This window comes from Aegilops tauschii, chromosome 5, assembly GCF_002575655.3.
Source record: "Aegilops tauschii subsp. strangulata cultivar AL8/78 chromosome 5, Aet v6.0, whole genome shotgun sequence".
Classification (NCBI taxonomy): domain Eukaryota; kingdom Viridiplantae; phylum Streptophyta; class Magnoliopsida; order Poales; family Poaceae; genus Aegilops; species Aegilops tauschii.
The window spans coordinates 304,843,458-304,861,823 of record NC_053039.3 but is presented as its reverse complement, the minus strand read 5'-3'; positions in this window follow the sequence as shown (position 1 = coordinate 304,861,823).

Here is an 18,366-nt window from a genome sequence, read left to right as displayed (position 1 = left end):
AGCAGGGAGGGCAACATGGACAGTGCGATGTCTGTCAAAGATTAGTCGGTTCTGGAGGAACTGTTCATTCCTCTCAAGAAACTGATGGCGAACCATAGCACTATAATCTAGATAAGCAGGAGGCTACTCCATATCATTTTCATGTATGGGTACATCAAGATAATTAGCTACACAAGTTGCATAAATTCCACCAAACAAATCTCCACTTGTACCATTAAGATGCAACCTTCGTGCAACAATGCCCCCAAGTTATATTGTTTATCACCTAATACCGCACTCTTGAGGACCCTAAGATCTGGAGCGCACATGTGACAGGCCTCATCTTTACAGTTAATGCATCTACCTATAAAGAGAGAAAAATAATGTATGGAAGGGAAATGAATGCTCCCTATGGTAGCTTGTGTGATTTATCTAGATTCCCCCATGGTGATACTAGCAAGAAAGTCTTTATATTCAGATTTGCGAGGTTCACTTACATTGCCCCACTGCGGGAGTTTACAAGCAGTATTAAAATCTTCTAGGTCCATGGTATATGATTTATCATAAAGATCAAATAAAACAGTGTGAGAATTGCGCGAGGATGTAAATTTAAACCTCTTCACAAAGGAATCAGTTAGGTAGTGGTACTGTAGGCACTTATCTGACACGAAGTCCTCAAGATCAGCATTACGCACATACGCGTCAAATTCATTCTTGATGTCTGCCTGGACCATAAACTCTTCTGACGACCATTCACAAGGCCGCACTTGATCTTACCTCGGTGGTTCATCGTCCGGCATGTATCGCGAGCGTTGGTCCTTACTTCCTTGAGGAACCACCTTGGTACATTTTCCTATGCATTTTTCTTTCTCTGAAAAATTTCTGAAATTTTTAGTGACTCAAAATAAAAGTGAACAAAACTAAACAAGATTGATAGCAACTACTCCCACAAGTGCCTAGAGGCTATATCATGCATTAGAACTAATTTGGACCATATAAATTTGACATGCAAGCTCAAGAACAGGGTCACCTTAGCAGAATTTTTTTGCAATAAATAAAGCACTAGAACAAAAACTAATTAGATCATTGGAGGAGTCACATACCAAAGAGAAATCCCCCAAAACAGTTTTGTGAATGGAGCTTTAAGCAAAGAGATCAAAAATGGCAGCATGATGAGCTAGAACACGGGTTTGAGCTATGGGAGGATTTTTTCTGGAGGAAGACGAAGTGAGTGGGTGCTGGAATAAGTGGAGGGGGTCCACGTGGGACCCACGAGGCAGGGGGCACGCCCCAGGGGGGTGGGCTCGCCCTGTGCCCTCGTGGCCAAATGGTGGGCCCCCCTGGTGTGTTCTGAGTGCCAGACATTCTTAAATATTCTACAAAAATCATATTTCATTTTCAGGATGTTTGGAGAACTTCTATTTTCGGGGTATTTTTATTGCAAGGATAATTCAGAAAACAAATAGAAAATATTATTTTTTGCTTTATTTAATCTAAATAACAGAAAGTAAAAGGAGGGTACAGAGGGTTGTGCTTTCTAACTTCATCCGTCTCGTGCTCATCAAAAGGAATCCACTAACAAGGTTGATCAAGTCTTGTTAACAAACTCTTCCCGAATAACACGAAACCGAAGAATTTTCGAATAACACTAGGTTACTTCAACGGGGATATGCATGTCCCCGACAATAAGAATATCACAAAACTAACTCGATTACATGGTAAATCTCATCCAACCCATCACCGTCCAACAAGCCTATGATGGGATTACTCACGCACGGCGGTGAGCATCATGAAATTGGTGATGGAGGATGGTTGATGATGATGATGGCGACGTATTCCCCTCTCCGGAGCCCTAAACGGACTCCAGATTAGCCCTCCCAAGGAAGATTAGGGCTTGGCAGCGGCTCCGTATTGTAAAACGCAATGAATCCTTCTCTCTGATTTTTTCTCCCCGAACGTGAATTATGGAGTTGGGGTTGAGGTCGGTGGAGTCCCAGGGGGCCCACGAGGAAGGGGGCACGCCCTAGGGGGGCGCCCTGCACCCTCGTGGACAGGGTGTGGGCCCCCTGATGCTTATTCTTTCGCCAGTATTTTTTATTAATTCCAAAACGTGTCTCCATGGATTTTCAGGTCATTCCGAGAACTTTTATTTATGTACAAAAATAAGACCATGGCAGTTCTGCTGAAAATAGCGTCAGTCCGGGTTAGTTCCATTTAAATCATGCAAGTTAGAGTCCAAAACAAGGGCAAAAGTGTTTGGAAAAGTAGATACGTTGGAAACGTATCATGGTGCTGCCTTGGATTTCTTGCTCTTGCCGGTGGAGCTCTCTGGCACGTCCTCGATGGGAATGCAACACTCCGAGGAGGTGCGTTTGCCGGAGTGGGTGCAAGAGTTCTTGCCGGTGCAAGAGGTCTTTCCGGTCTTCTTCCCCTCGGGAGCTTCAGTGGCAGGAGCAAGTGCCTTGGCGGCAGGTGCTACCACTGTCTCCTGGTAGAGTTGGTCGGCGCAGATGAGCGCGTCTTTCTTGTCGGAGCTGACGGTGATGATGCTCATCGGTCCAGGCATCTTCAGCGTATTGTACGCGTAGTGTGACGCCGCGATAAACTTGGCCAGTGCTGGACGGCCAAGGATCCCGTTGTATGACAACGGGATCTTGACGACATAAAAAGCGATCTTCTCTGTCCTGTAGTTCAGCTCACCATCAAATGTGACTGGTAGTGTGATCTTACCCTTGGGCTGGCTTCTTCTCGGGGTGATCCCTTGAAACGTGCCCGTCTCCTCGAGATCTCCGTTAGTAATTTGTAACCTCTTGATCACCTTGGGCGAGATCAAGTTCAGACCGGCCCCACCGTCAACTAGCATTTTTGTCACCTTGAGGTTGCGAATTGTCGATGAAACCAACAGTGGCAAGCACTCGACCGCGGTTGTGCGATCAGGGTGATCCTCGGCGTAAAAAATGATAGGTGTGTGGGAACACTTCAGTGGCTTCTGCGCATCGATCGACGACTCTGTCGCATTGATCTCGCGCGCCCACTGTTTGAGTTAGCGGTGAGAAGAATGTAACGAGGCGCCACCATCGATGCACATGGCCTCTGTAGCTTTCTGAAACTCATGCTGACTGGACTCATTGTCCTCTTCATTGTCGTCATCGCCGTCTTTCTTGTCGCGGCCTCGAGCGGGCCTCTCTTGCTGCTTTTCCTTGCCGCCGCGACCCCCTCGGCCACCACGCTTCTTGCCGGACCCCTCGGCACCATCCTGGCCCTTCTCCTTGTCCCGTCTTTCATACTTAGCTTTCTGCCTCTCAACAAGCTGCTCAACTGATCGACAATTTTGGAGGTCATGGCCCTTGGTGCGATGGATCTTGCTGTACTACTTGTCGGAGCCCTCTGGCTTGTCGGCAACCGCCAAGGCTTGGCAGGCGGCGCACCCGGCAACCTCCTTGCCGAGGTCGTCAACCTTGGCTTTCTTGGCGGTGCCGGGGTTGCCGGATTCCTCGAAGGCAAGCACGGTCTTGCCCTTTCGCTTCCTGTTGCGCCATCGGCCCTTCTATGCCGGGGCGACGACGTCTTCGTCTCCGGAGTCACTTCTCGCACCGACATCTTCATCGGGGTATTTCCTTCCCTCTTCAGCCCGAGCACATCTATCGGCCAAAACATAAAGTTTGGCAACATCCCTAATCTTGTTCATTGCCAGCTCTTCGCGCATCTTGCGGTTGCGCATGTTCTGATGAAAAGCGCTGATGACAGCGGCAGGATGAACATCTGGGATGTTGTACTGCACATGGCTGAATCTCTGTATGTACTTGCGTAGGGGTTCGCCATCTTTCTGGGGGATGATGTGTAAATCACTTGCTTGGCCAGAAGCTTGGTGGCCTCCGGTAAAGGCGCCAACAAACTCGTGGCACAGGTCCGACAAGGAGGAGATGGAATCTACTGGCAGGTGCATCAACCACGACCTGACGTTGGTCTTGAGTACCAACGGGAAGTAGTTGGTGAGCACCTTGTCATCTCGAGCCCCGGCAGCTTGCATCGCAATGGTGTAGATGCTCAGGAACTCAGACGGATGGGTCTTGTCGGCATACTTCTCCGGGACCTTTGGTTTGAACGTATGAGAAGTGGGCCACTGGAACCGCCGTAGCTCACGGGTAAAAGCTGGACAACCCACCTCGTAAGGCAAGTCACCAGAATCCCCTGGCGCAAGCTTGTCTACAGTGGGCACTGCGCGCCTATCTGATTGATGGCGTGCTTCCCGTCGCCGCTCGATGGTAGTTCGAGCGTCTTCTTTGACCCGTTCCCGAAGAAGTTGACGCTAATCGCAGCAAGCTTGTGGATCAGACGATGCCGTGGATCCATCATCGCGGGCATCGACCTGCCGAGCTGGCGATCGTTGCTATCGTGGTGGAGGGTAGTGCACCGTGGTCGCAGCACCTCCGATCCTTTCGCCGTCAGTGCGCGCTGGCTCAGTGGACCGACGCCGCGAAGGACCTACCTCTTGGTTCCCGTCTTTATTGGAAAAACTAATGAGGCTCTGGATGGCAGCTCTCCATTCCTCTTGCTTCTTCGCAGCGGGAGGGAAATCCAAAAGTAGCTGTGCTCGGGCCAACGCTTCGGCTGGCGTAGGCTGCAGCGACAGGCACAAAGAATGGGAGGTGCTCGGACTTCTAACCACGTTAGAAGGAGCCCCATCTCGGTTCCACAGCCATGCGCCGTTTCCACCAGCATCTTGGCGTGCATGCAGGCCCTGCGCATCTCGAGAGTGATGCTGAGGGCCCTTTCCATGGGGACGCTCAGGGTCGCCAACGTCGCGGCGTCGCTCGCCGCGCATGATCTGGGAGGACCGCGGTGCATGCGCCGGCGGGGGCGTCTTGGAGGTCGCCTTCCCACCCTTGGAGGTCGTCGCGCCGCCCGTAGGCAGCACGGCTCCGTCCTTGGATCCAGCTGTGCGTGGGTCATCGTCGCGGCCGTGGACCATGCCGCTTGCCTGGCTTCGGTCGCCAGAGCGTCGTGGATGCTCAAGATCCTCACCGCCACCAGCGTCTACCCCATCGACCGTCCGTGTTGGCACGGGCAGATCGGCCGCAAATGAACCGATCGCCGTGATCGTCTTCTTCTTGGGAGACTTGGTAATCAAGAAACTGATGCACTAACTGATGATGCCCTACCTGGCGCACCAAAGATGTCAGGAAAACGACACCTATGGGATCACGTGGATCCCTTCTATGGTGGCAGGGAAAGAGGAGTGCACAAAGAGCAGATCTAACGATCAACACGATGGATTTTTACCCAGGTTTAGGCCACTGAGAAGTGTAAAACCCTAGTCCTCTTTTAGTGTATATTGAGTGTTCTTGAGCTTCGGTAGCTGCTACGCATGCAAACTAGGCCGGAAAGTCCAAAAGTCCCTCCCTGTATCACCTTGGGCCTCCTTTTATACCAAGGGACGTCCACAGTGGTGTACAGGCATACAGGAGGTGTAAACTTGCTACAGTGTACATGTTTATCACTGACGCCTTAGGACAAACACATTAAATGCGCTGTGACATGCCCTTTAACTTTATCGGGGACGGGAATAGAACCCGTCCCATTCGTCGCCATCTCGCCCCGCCTTGACGCGCGTCCAGAATGACGAGGCATGCAATGCCAAGCTGACTGGCTAGCCGCTGTGCTGGAGTGGTGGCGGGATCTCGTCTTGACACGCATCCAGGATGACGAGGCATGCAATGCCAAGCTAACTGGCTAGCCACTATGCTGGAGCGGTGGCGGGATCTTCACGAAGATTCGCATGTCACCACGCAGGTGCTTGCCAGGCTGGCAATCTAGTCGCTGTGCCGGAGCGGCGGTAGGGCAGTGGAACCTTGCCACGTGCGAGCCTTGTCGGGGCCTCACAAATGTCCCCGACAAGAATCTTGCCGAGGGGGGCCTCGCAAGCGTCCCCGACAAGAGCCTTGCTGGGAACTTTGCCTTCTGATCTTCACAAAGATCTGCATGCCACCACGCATATGTCCTTGGATCTTGGTCTTGACATTGTCGATGGTGTCAGAGCTCTCAACCTCAAGTGTGATGGTCTTGCTGGTGCTTCGCAAACCATCCCAGCAAGGATCTTGCCGGGGCTTCGCGAGCCATCCCGACAAGAATCTTGCCGGGGGCTCTGCTTGTCTTTGGTCCTTCTGGTTACTGGCTCGGATGTCGTCTTGGTTGTCTTGTATTTCGTCTCCAGTTGCTCCTGTCAAGCCTTGCCGCGGGTGCGGCTGCAACTGCCCGTGCAGAAGTAAGGGGTACCAAAAGGGCCCAAACTTTAGTACATCGACAACTGTCTTAATCACATCCAGCATAACATAGCACAGTGAGAGTGTTTGAATTACATCTAACAAATGATTTGTAACAACGAAAGTGGGGATAACCTTCTCTGCACATGCCAGAAACTTCCTCCCACTGTCCACATATTCAAATGCAACTAAATCCACGCATGGAGATTGGTGGTGACAATGAGGAGGCAGATCTTCAGCCACCACGCTCCATTCATTGCAAGTGATGGTCCTAGGGAGCTACAAGAAGAAGAAATGACGCAAATCAGCCGCCGGGTTAAAATCCTTAATTCCAAATCATAACCCAAGAGAGAGAGGAGAGAGGCATACCCAGGTGGTGAAAGAGTCGTCGTCGGAGGAGGAACCGCTGGAGAGGTCATCGTAGAAGACCATGGCGACCGCGGCGGTTGGATCCGATACGACAAGAGCGAGGAAGCAAGCGAGTAAGCGGCTATAGCTTGGGAAGGAAGGACGCAGGAAACAGGGGAAATGTGACTTGTGGTCGGGGAGAAAAGGGGTGGGGAGGGGGCGTGAGAGTTAGTATTTCGGCGGTAGGCCAAAAACTTTGAAAGGTGGAGGGAAACTTTGTGCGCGGTGCCGCCGGACACCATTCACTTTGAACGAAGGTGTGCATCGAAATGATTCTTCTGCTTTACGCGCATGCGATGAGTTTGATCATTCAAATTTTGGTGGGAATTATCCTGGGTACTGTTGATTGCTTGTATCCGCGTTGGTATTTCCTCGAAGAGGAGGGGATGATGCAGCACAACAACGGTAAGTATTTCCCTCAGTTATGAAACCAAGGTTATCAATCTAGTAGGAGGACCAATCAACACTATGTAATCATCACCTGCACACAAATAACAAATACTTGCAAGCCAACACGTAAGAGGGGTTATCAATCCCTCGAAGAGGGTGAAATATGATAAATAGATAGATTGATAGATGCAAATAAAATAAAGGCAAATAAAAATCAGCGAGATATTTTTAGGTTTTTGATAATATAGATCTAAAACAAAAGAGGCAAATAAATTGGGAATACAAATAGCGATATAAATCTGAAAAATATATGATAGGAAATAGACCCCGGGGCCATAGATTTCACTAGTGGCTTCTCTCAAGTAAATAGCATACGACAGGTAAACAAATTACTGTTGTGCAATTGATAGAAGAGAAAATAATTATGACGATATCCATGACAATGATCATGTATATAGGCATCAAACTCCAAGATTAGTAGACCAAAACGGTTCTGCATCTACTACTATTACTCCACACATCGACCGCTATCCAGCATGCATCTAGTGTATTATGTTCATGGAAAAACGGAGTAATGCAATAAGAATGATGACATGGTGTAGACAAGATCTATTCAAGTAGGAATAGACCCCATCATTTTATCCTTAATAACAATGATACATATGTGCCTCGCTACTCCTTCTCTCACTGGGTGAGGACACCGCAAGATCGAACCATCACAAAGCACCTCTTCCCATTGCAATATAAATCAATCAAGTTGGCCAAACAAAACCGAAATATCAACGAAGAAATACGAGGCTATAATAATCATGTATGGATATGAATAGATCTGATCATAAAGTCACAATTCATTGGATCCCAACAAACACATTGCAAAAAGTCATTACATCAAGTAGATCTCCAAGAACATCGAGGAGAACATTGTATTGAGAATCAAAAAGAGAGAAGAAGCCATCTAGCTACTGCCTACGAACCCGTAGGCCTGTTGTGAACTACTCACGCATCATCAGAGAAGCACCAATGAGGATGATGAACCCCTCCGTGATCGTGTTCCCCTCCGGCAAGGTGTCGGAATAGGGCTCTAGATTGGATCTCGTGGTTCTCAAACTTACGGCGGCTGGAATTGTGTTTCATCTACTCCCCTAGGGTTTCTGGAATATTTGGGAATTTATAGAGCCGAGAGGCGGTGGAAAGGAGTCCCGTGGGCCCCACAACCCGCGCCCTGGTGGGTTGTGGGCCCCACGGGACTCCCCTCTGATGCTTCTTTGGCTCCCAAGTTGTCTTCTGTTCCAAAAGAAATCTCCAAAAAGTTCTATGGCATTTGGACTTTGTTTGGTACTAATATTCTGCGAAGTAAAAAAACAAGCAAAAAACAGCAACAGGGACTGGGCACTATGTCAATATATTAGTCACAAAAAATGATATAAAGTTGCTATAAAATGAATATAAAACACCCAAGAATGATAATATAACAACATCTAACAATAAAAATTATAGATACGTTGGAGATGTATCAACATCCCCAAGCCTAATTCCTGCTCGTCCTTGAGTAGGTAAATGATAAAAACAGAATTTTTGATGTGGAATGCTGCCTAACATGTTCATCACATATTCTTTTCTTTTGTAGCATGGACATTTGGACTTATAGATGGTTCGAAGTAATAGTCTATATTTGACATGAAGACTTCAATACTCAAGCATATCAACAAGCTCAATCCAATGCACAAGTATGATCATAGTGCTCCCTAGTGGTGCTTTAGAAGAGAAGATGGAGACTCAAATAAAAATAAAAATTGCATAAAGTAAATAGATAGGCCCTTTGCAGAGGGAAGTGGAGATTTGTAGAGGTGCAAGAGCTCAAAGCTTCAATTGAGAGATAAAATATTTTGAGAGGCATGGTTTTCCCGTCAACGAAAATGACCGAGTAACTCCCAATACTTTCCATGCTATATATATCATAGGCGGGTCTCAAACATAAAATAAGGTTTATTCATTTTTCCACCATTCTTTCACAATCCATGGCTAGCCGTATCCACGGGTGCCTTCCATACCAACACTTTCCAAGGAATTTATTATTTGACAACATAAAGTAAATTTCTTTTTTATTACGGGACTGGGCATCCCTATTACCGCCACACTCTCATGCAATGACAAGTGAATAAACACTCATCTTGAGAAGAACATATCTAGCATGGAAAAATATTGGCCACCCCCTGCCGCTTCATGAGCAGTACGGGCACACAAAAAGGAAATTCACTCTGAAAATTAGAGTTGGCACATACAAATTTACTTAGAACGGCACGGAAATACTATATTTAAGGATTGGCAAAACTAGGTTTAAGGATTTTGGATGCACTAGTAGTATTCCCACTTCGTACAAATGGAGGCTAGCAAATAGATTGAGAAGCAACCAACCAAGACACGACAGTTCTCATAAACGAGCATTAGGTATAACTAACACTGAATAATGCACCACAAGTAGGATGTATTCTTTGTATATTAACTTTCGTGCTTTCACACCAATATTCTTACTTAAGCATAATTACTCACCAACATGACTCACATATTACTATCATCATATCTCAAAACCATTACAAGGAATCAAGTTTATTTTTTTCCAATAATCTTCATGAAAGTTTTTATTATATCCCTCTTGAATATCTATCACCCTGGGACTAAGTTCATATATTGCCATTACTTATAACAAGCTTAAACAAATTTAACTGAAGAACATGAGCATAACAAACTTTTTATTTCTTTCTCTAAAAATAATATAAGTGAAGCATGAGAGAATATTTCTTCAAAATATACTAACTCTCAAATAAATCTAAGTAAATCATGAGAGCATTTATTCAAAAATTAAAGCACCACTGTGCTCAAAAAGATATAAGTGAAGCACTAGATCAATTAAATAGCTCAAAACAATTTAAGTAAAGCTCATAGAGCAATTCCAACAAATCATAGCATTATTATGGCTTTCTCAAAAAGGTGTGTCCAACAAGGATGATTGTGACAAACTAAAATGCATAACAAGCAAAGACTCATATAATACAAGACGCTCCAAGCAAAACTCATGATATGTGACGAATAAAAATAGCTCCAAGTAAAATTACTGATGGTTGTTAGAAGAAAGATGGGATGCCTTCCGGGGCATCCCCAAGCTTAGTTGCTTGGTTCTTCTTAAATATTAACCTGGGGTGCCATGGGCATCCCCAAGCTTAGGGTCTTTTCACTCCTTATTCATTCATCCATCGTGATCTCACCCAAAACTTGAAAACTTCAATCACACAAAACTTAACAAAACCTTCGTGACATCCTTTAGTATAATAAAGCAAATCACCACTTTAAGTATTGTTGAAAACCCATTCATATTTTATTATTGCATTATACCTACTGTATTCTAACTTTACCATGGCTTATAACCCCCCTCCCCAGATATAGTCCATAGATTCATCAAAATAAACACACAATGCAATGAAAACAGAATCTGTCAAAAATATTATAGTCTGTAGTAATCTGAACTCTAACCATACTTCTGTAACTCCATAAATTCTAAAAAATTAGGACAATGTAGGAAATTTGTATATCCATCTTGTGAAAAAATTTCACGGCAAACTCTCTTTTCGGTTATTTTTTAAAATTCTACTAACCGGCGCAAAATTTTCTATTTTTCAACAAGATCAAATCAACTATCACCCAACATGATCCTAAAGTATTTACTTGGCACAAACACTAATTTAAACATAAAAACACGATCATAACAGTAGCATAATTGTGTGAACACACAAAAATAGAAAAATAGAAAAATATTTTATTCATTGGGTTGCCTCCGAACAAGCGCTATTGTTTTAGGCCCCTAGCTAGGCATTATTGATGCTCACATAGATGATAATAATTGAAACACAAAGAGAGCATCATGAAACGTGTCACAAACACATTTAAGTCTAACTCTATTCCTATGCATAGGCATTTTATAATAAAACAAATTATCAAGACACAAAATATCTAGCATATGCAAGAAAGAATAAAGGAACAATAGCAATCTCAACATAACGAGAGGTAATTTAGTAACATGAAAACTTCTACAACCATATTTTCCTCTCTCATAATAATTACATGTGGGATCATTTTCAAATTCAACAATATAGCTCTCGCATAACATATTCTCTACATGATCCACATGCATACAAAGTTGACACTCTTCCAAAATAGTGGGATTATCATCAAATAAAGTCATGACCTCTCCAAGCCCACTTTTATGAAAAATTTCATAGGATTGATCACTCTGCAAATATGTGGGATTATTTTTACCTAGAGTTGACACTCTTCCAAACCCAATTTTTATATTATTGCAGACATATTCATCACGAGGCTTAAATAAAATTTCAAGATCATAAGAAGAATCAACCCAATCATGATCATTGCAATAAGTAGTTGACATAACAAAATTAGCATCCCCAAGCTTAGGATTTTGTATATTATTAACACAAATGACATTAATAGAATTTATAGTAAAATCATTGCAATCATGCTTTTCATTCAAGGAGCTATCATGAATCACTTCATAAATTTCTTCATCACAATTTTCAGATTCACGGATCTCAAGCAAAACTTCATAAAGATAGTCTAGTGAACTCAATTCACTAGCAATTGGTTCACAATAATTGGGTCTTTAAAAAAGATTAGCAAGTGGATGAGGATCCATATCAATAGATTTTTAGCAAGCGAAGATGCAAGCAACTAGAAGACACATGGCAACACAAGCAAAGATAGCAAACGAGCAAAAAGGCAAACAAAAAAGATGGCAAATAAAAGGCAAATTATTGTGAAGTGGGGGAGATGAAGACGAGAGGAAAATGGCAAATAATGTAAATTGCAAGGAAATGAGATTTGTGATTAGGAACCTGATAGATGTTGATGATGTCTCCCCGACAACGGTGCTAGAAATTGGCAAGTTGACGGGAGACTACCTTGACTTGATCCTCCCTGGAAACGGCACCAAAAATTCTTTCCTGATTGCTTGTATCTGCGTTGGTATTTCCCTAAAAAGGAGGGGATGATGCAGCACAACAACGGTAAGTATTTACCTCAGTTAGGAACCCAAAGTTATCAATCCAGTAGGAGGACCAATCAACACTGTGTAAATAACACCTGCACACAAATAACAAATACTTGCAACCCAACGCGTAAGAGGGGTTGTCAATCCCTCGAAGAGGGTGAAATATGATAAATAGATAGATTGATAGATGCAAATAAAAAACAAATAAAACTCAGCGAGATATTTTGGGTTTTTGATAATATAGATCTGAAACAAAAGAGGCAAATAAATTGGGAACAAAAATAGCAATATAAATCTGAAAATATATGGTAGGAAATAGACCCGAGGGCCGTAGATTTCACTAGTGGCTTCTCTCAAGGAAATAGCATACGGTGGGTAAACAAATTACTGTTGGGCAATAGATAGAAGAGCAAATAATTATGACGATATCCAAGACAATGATCATGTATATAGGCATCACTTCCAAGATTAGTAGACCGATATGATTCTGCATCTACTACTATTACTCCACACATCGACCTCTATCCAGCATGTATCTAGTGTATTAAGTTCATAGAAAAATGGAGTACTGCAATAAGAACGATGACATGATGTAGACAAGATCTATTCATGTAGGAATAGACCCCATCTTTTTATCCTTAATATCAACGATACATACGTGCCTCGGTACCCCTTCTGTCAGGCGAGGACACCTCAAGATAGAACCCATCACAAAGCACCTCTTCCCATTGCAAGATAAATCAATCAAGTTGGCCAAACAAAACCAAAATATCGAAGAAGAAATAAAAGGCTGTAATAATCATGTATGGATATGAATAGATCTGATCATAAACTCACAATTCATCAGGTCCCAACAAACACACCGCAAAAAGTCATTACATCAAGTAGATCTCCAAGAACATCGAGGAGAACATTGTATTGAGAATCAAAAAGAAAGAAGAAGCCATCTAGCTACTGCCTACGGACCCGTAGGTCTGTGGTGAACTGCTCATGCATCATTGGAGGAGTACCAATGAGGATGATGAACCCCTCCGTGATCGTGTTTCCCTCCAGCAAGGTGCTAGAATAGGGCTCTAGATTGGATCTCGTGGTTCTGGAACTTGCGGCGGCTGGAATTGTGTTTCGTCAAATCCCCTAGGGTTTCTTGAATATTTGGGACTTTGCAAAGCTAAGAGGCGATGGAAAGGACTCCCGTGGGCCCCATCCCCCACTTAGGTGCGCTAGGGGCCTTTGGCATGCCCTGGTGGGTTGTGGGCCCCACGGGCCTCCCCTCTGATGCTTCCTTGGCTCCCAAGTTGTCTTCTAGTCCAAAACAAAATCTCCAAAAAGTTTCGTGGCATTTGGACTTCGTTTGGTACTGATATTCTGCGAAGTAAAAAACAAGCAAAAAACAACTGGCTCTAGGCACTATGTCAATAGGTTAGTCCCAAAAAATGATATAAAGTTGCTACAAAATGAATATAAAACATCCAAGAATGATAATATAACAACATGGAACAATCAAAAATTATAGATACATTGGAGACATATCAACTGTGCTCATCCATGTCATTGCATAATTTAATATCGCTTGCTAATTTGGGTAACAAAAGAGCCTATATAGCACACAGACTACACTTACTGAATCGTGCAATTTTAGTAATTAAACAGAGCCAGTTGCCCAAAACATTGCTCTAACAAAAGACACACGTTATAAACAAAGGCTAAGTATGCATAATTTTAACAAAGCCGCCGGTCACCGCCCTATGCCTCGCCGGTGTAAGATGAGATGCCGATGACTTGTCCTGGCGACAAGCCGCCGTTGGTGGACTCCGCGTCCCCCCGATTGAACTCGACCTCGTCGTCTTCATCGTCCTCGGCGCCGCCCTCAAGGTTGTAGTACTCGTTGTAGTGGTTGCGCCAGAGCTCGCGTTGGTACTCCACCGCCGATTCCTTGACGGACAGGCTCTTCTGTAACTCCTGCTCAGCCATGCGCAAATCCTCCTCCTGGCGCACCTCGATCCCCCCTTATCCTGCATATCCAACTCCCGCTCGGCGATCTCATGGTGAAGTAGGTGCTCCATGGCCTCAACTGCCTTTTCGGACGTGGGTTGCATGCTGGATTCCGAGGAGGCCTGAAATATCTTGGCGTGGCCGTCCTCGATCTTGGCGTGGATGGCCTCGACCCGGCCAAGGCGACATTGGCGGCACGGACGGCTGCTCGAGCGCTCTCGGTGTTTGTGATGTCTACTATGCAACCTTCTTCTTGTAGACTCGTGTTGGGCCTCCAAGCATAGAGTTTTGTAGGACAGTAGCAAATTTCCCTCAAGTGGATGACCTAAGGTTTATCAACCCGTGGGAGGCGTAGGATGAAGATGGTGTCTCTCAAACAACCCTGCAACCAAATAACAGAGTCTCTTGTGTCCCCCACACACCCAATACAATGGTAAATTGTATAGGTGCACTAGTTCGGCGAAGAGATGGTGATATAAGTGTAATATGATGGTAGATATAGGTTTTTGTAATCTAAAAATATAAAAATAGCAAGGTAGCAAGTGGTAAAAGTGAGAGAAAACAATATTGCAATGCTTGGAAACATGGCCTAGGGTTCATACTTTTACTAGTGCAAGTTCTCTCAACATTGATAACATAATTAGATCATATAACAATCCCTCAACGTGCAATAAAGAGTCACTCCAAAGTCACTAATAGCGGAGAATAAACGAAGAGATTATTGTAGGGTAAGAAACCACCTCAAAGTTATTCTTTCTGGTCGATCTATTGGGCTATTCCTATAAGTGTCACAAACAGTCCTAGAGTTCGTACTAAAATAACACCGTAAGACACACATCAACCAAAACCCTAATGTCACCTAGATACTCCAATGTCACGACAAGTATCCGCGGGTTTGATTGTATGGTATGCATCACACAATCTCAGATTCATCTATTCAAACCAACACAAAGAGCTTCAAAGAGTGCCCCAAAGTTTCTACCGGAGAGTCAAGACGAAAACGTGTGCCAACCCCTATGCATAAGTTCACAAGGTCACAGAACCCACAAGTTGATCACCAAAACATACATCAAGTATATCATGTGAATATCCCATTGTCACCACAGATAAGCACATGCAAGACATACATTAAGTGTTCTCAAATCCTTAAAGACTCAATCCGATAAGATAACTTTAAAGGCAAAACTCAATCCATTACAAGAAGGTAGAGGGGGAGAAACACCATATGATTCAACTATAATAGCAAAGCTCGCGGTATATCAAGATCGTGCCATATCGAGAACTCGGGAGAGAGATCAAACACATAGCTACTGATACATAACCTCAGCCTTGAGGGTGAACTACTCTCTCCTCGTCATGGAGAGCGCCAGGATGATGAAGATGGCCACCGGTGATGGTTTCCCCCTCCGATAGGGTGCCGGAACGGGCTCCCGATTCGTTTTTCGTGGCTACAGAGGCTTGCGGCGGTGGAACTCCCAATCTAGGTTTTGTTTTGGAGGTTTTGGAATTTATAGGAAGTGTTGGTGCCGGGGGCAAGTCAAGGGGGCCCACGAGGTGACGACAAGGACAGGTGGCGTGCCCTCCACCCTTATGGTGGCCTCAAGACTCTTGTGTGATATCTTTTCGTTCTAGTATTTTTATATTTTCCAAAAAATTCTCCGTAAATTTTCAGGTCAATTGGACTTCGTTTGTTATTCCTTTTCTGCGAAACTCAAAAACAAGAAAAAAGAGAAACTGGCACTGGGCCCTCTGTCAATAGGTTAGTCCCAAAAATCATGTAAAATATCATATAAATGCGTATAAAACATCCAAGATAGATAATATCATGGCATGGAGCAATCAAAAATTATAGATACGTTGGAAATGTATCAGTTTGTAGCCCCGTCGCAGCAGCTACTGCAACCGTCTCGGCTGCGGCAGCTGCCGACTGCCGCAGACGCCCTCTCGGCAGATGTGGCCGCGCTCAATACGGATGCGGTCGCGCGCTCGGCGTAGGCGGCCGCGTTCTCGGTGCAGGCCCTCACGAAGCGTCTCCATGGCGTCATTCTTTGCAATAAGGGATTGGGGAATGAGGATCAGGGATTCGTGGATTTGGGGGTGACCGGCACTAGGGCATACAAAGCCGGCGAAGCTTGTGGAGGAAGACTTAAATAGACCGATGAATTTTCATTGCAAACGGTTCCTCCAACAAGATGTGTGATGTTGTTCATTCTTTGGATTAGCTGTGAAAGACGAATTTGGAGTATAGTGGCAACAAAAGGTGTTTTAATTGAACGAGAAAATTTTGTACCGTTAAAATGTACTAATACAAATGTTGTGTTAAAATTTGGAAATTATAAGGGTTCATTTGACCTTTTTAAGACATTGAAGAGATTTTATAGCCATTTAATGACCATAAATCAAATATGAACTACATACACATGCAACAGCTAACCATAACGGTTTGAAAAATCAAATTTGTGTACTTGTCTGCAGGTTAATTCCATGTCCAATAAATTGGAAGGAATTTTTAAACATATTGGTGTTACGGCTTGGACATAAGCGTCGAGTGTCGTGGCATTTAAATTCCAAAAAATGATAAAATGATAAAATAGACATGAAACCTTGCTTGATGTAATGGCATGGCACCAAGATGATGTGGTTAAAAAATGGCGTGTTTGGCAAAAGTTTGGACACACACCCCTCACAAACCGGAGGAACTCACTAGAAGGTTCGTGGTTCCGAGAGGGAACAATGCATGTTTGATGACGAACCAGCGATAGCTTCCTCTTGTGGCCTTCAAACTTTTTCTACCGTCAAAGTGCAGTAATACAACTGTCATGTTAAAATTTGGAAATTTCCAGGGGTCATTTGACCTTTTTAAGACATTGAAGTGATTTTCTAGCTATTTAATGGCTGTAATTCAAATTTGAACTACATGTACATGCAACATCTGACCATAAGGGTTTGAAAAATCAAATTTGTATACTTATGTGTGAGTTAATGTCATGTGCAGTAAATTGGAAGGAATTTTCGAACATATTGGTGTCACGGCTTGGACATAAAGCATCGAGTGCCATGGCATTTAAACTCCAAAAGGTCCAAAAAGATCAGAAATACATGAAACCTTGCTTGACGTAATGGTATGGCACCAAGATGCTGTGATAAAAAATTGTCTGTTTGGCGAAAGTTTGGACACACACCCCTCACAAACCGGAGCAACACACTAAAAGCTCGTGGTTTCGAGAGGGAAAAATGCATGTTTGATGACGAACCTGCAATAGCTTCCTCTTATGGCCTTCAAACTCTTTCTACCGTTAATGTGCACTAATACAACTGTCATGTTAAAATTTGGAAATTTTGCAGGGGTCATTTGACCTTTTAAAGACATTTAAGTGATTTTCTAACCATTTAATGATCGTAATTCAAATTTGAACAACATGTACATGCAATAGCTAACCATAAGGGTTTGAAAAATCAAATTTGTGTACTTGAGTGTGAGTTAATGTCATGTGCAATAAATTGGAAGGTATTTTCAAACATATTGGTGTCACGGCTTGGACACAATTAAGCATCGAGTGCCACGGCATTTAAATTTCAAATGATTCAAAAATGATAAAAAATACATCAAACCTTGCTTGACGTAATGGCATGGCACCAAGATTCCGTGGTAAAAAAATTGGCCTGTTTTTTGAAAGTTTGGAGACACACCCCTCACAAACCGGAGCAACTCACTAGAAGGCTTGTGGTTCCAAGAGGGAACAATGCATGTTTGATGACGAACCAGCGATAGCTTCCTCTTATGGCCTTCAAACTTTTTCTACCATTAAAGTGCACTAATACAATTGTCATGTTAAAATTGGGAAATTTTCAGGGGTGTTGGGGATATTACTACTAAGTATAAACCGGCCAGGAGGGGCCGGGTTATACCCATAATGAGTTATTTATATTTGAAGCCCATGAAGACAAGGAACATGTCGCTTTACGGAGGAGATTTAACATGGAGGCCCAGGGCCCAAAGGCGGATTAAGGCCTGTAGACATAAACCGCCATATGACATGTAACTTGTATTGTAATATAAGAAAGGGTAGAAACCGAGCCGGACACGTTGATGAGTCGGCTTCGGGATTTTGTAAACCGCCGGGCGTCAACCTGTGTATATAAAGGGACGACCCGGCGGCGGTTTAGGGACAACAAAACAACAATTCGAGAGCCAGGCATAGAGGATTCGCTCCCTGGTCATCGAAACCCTAGCAATTCCACATCAACTGGATTAGGCCTTTACCTTCACCGCAA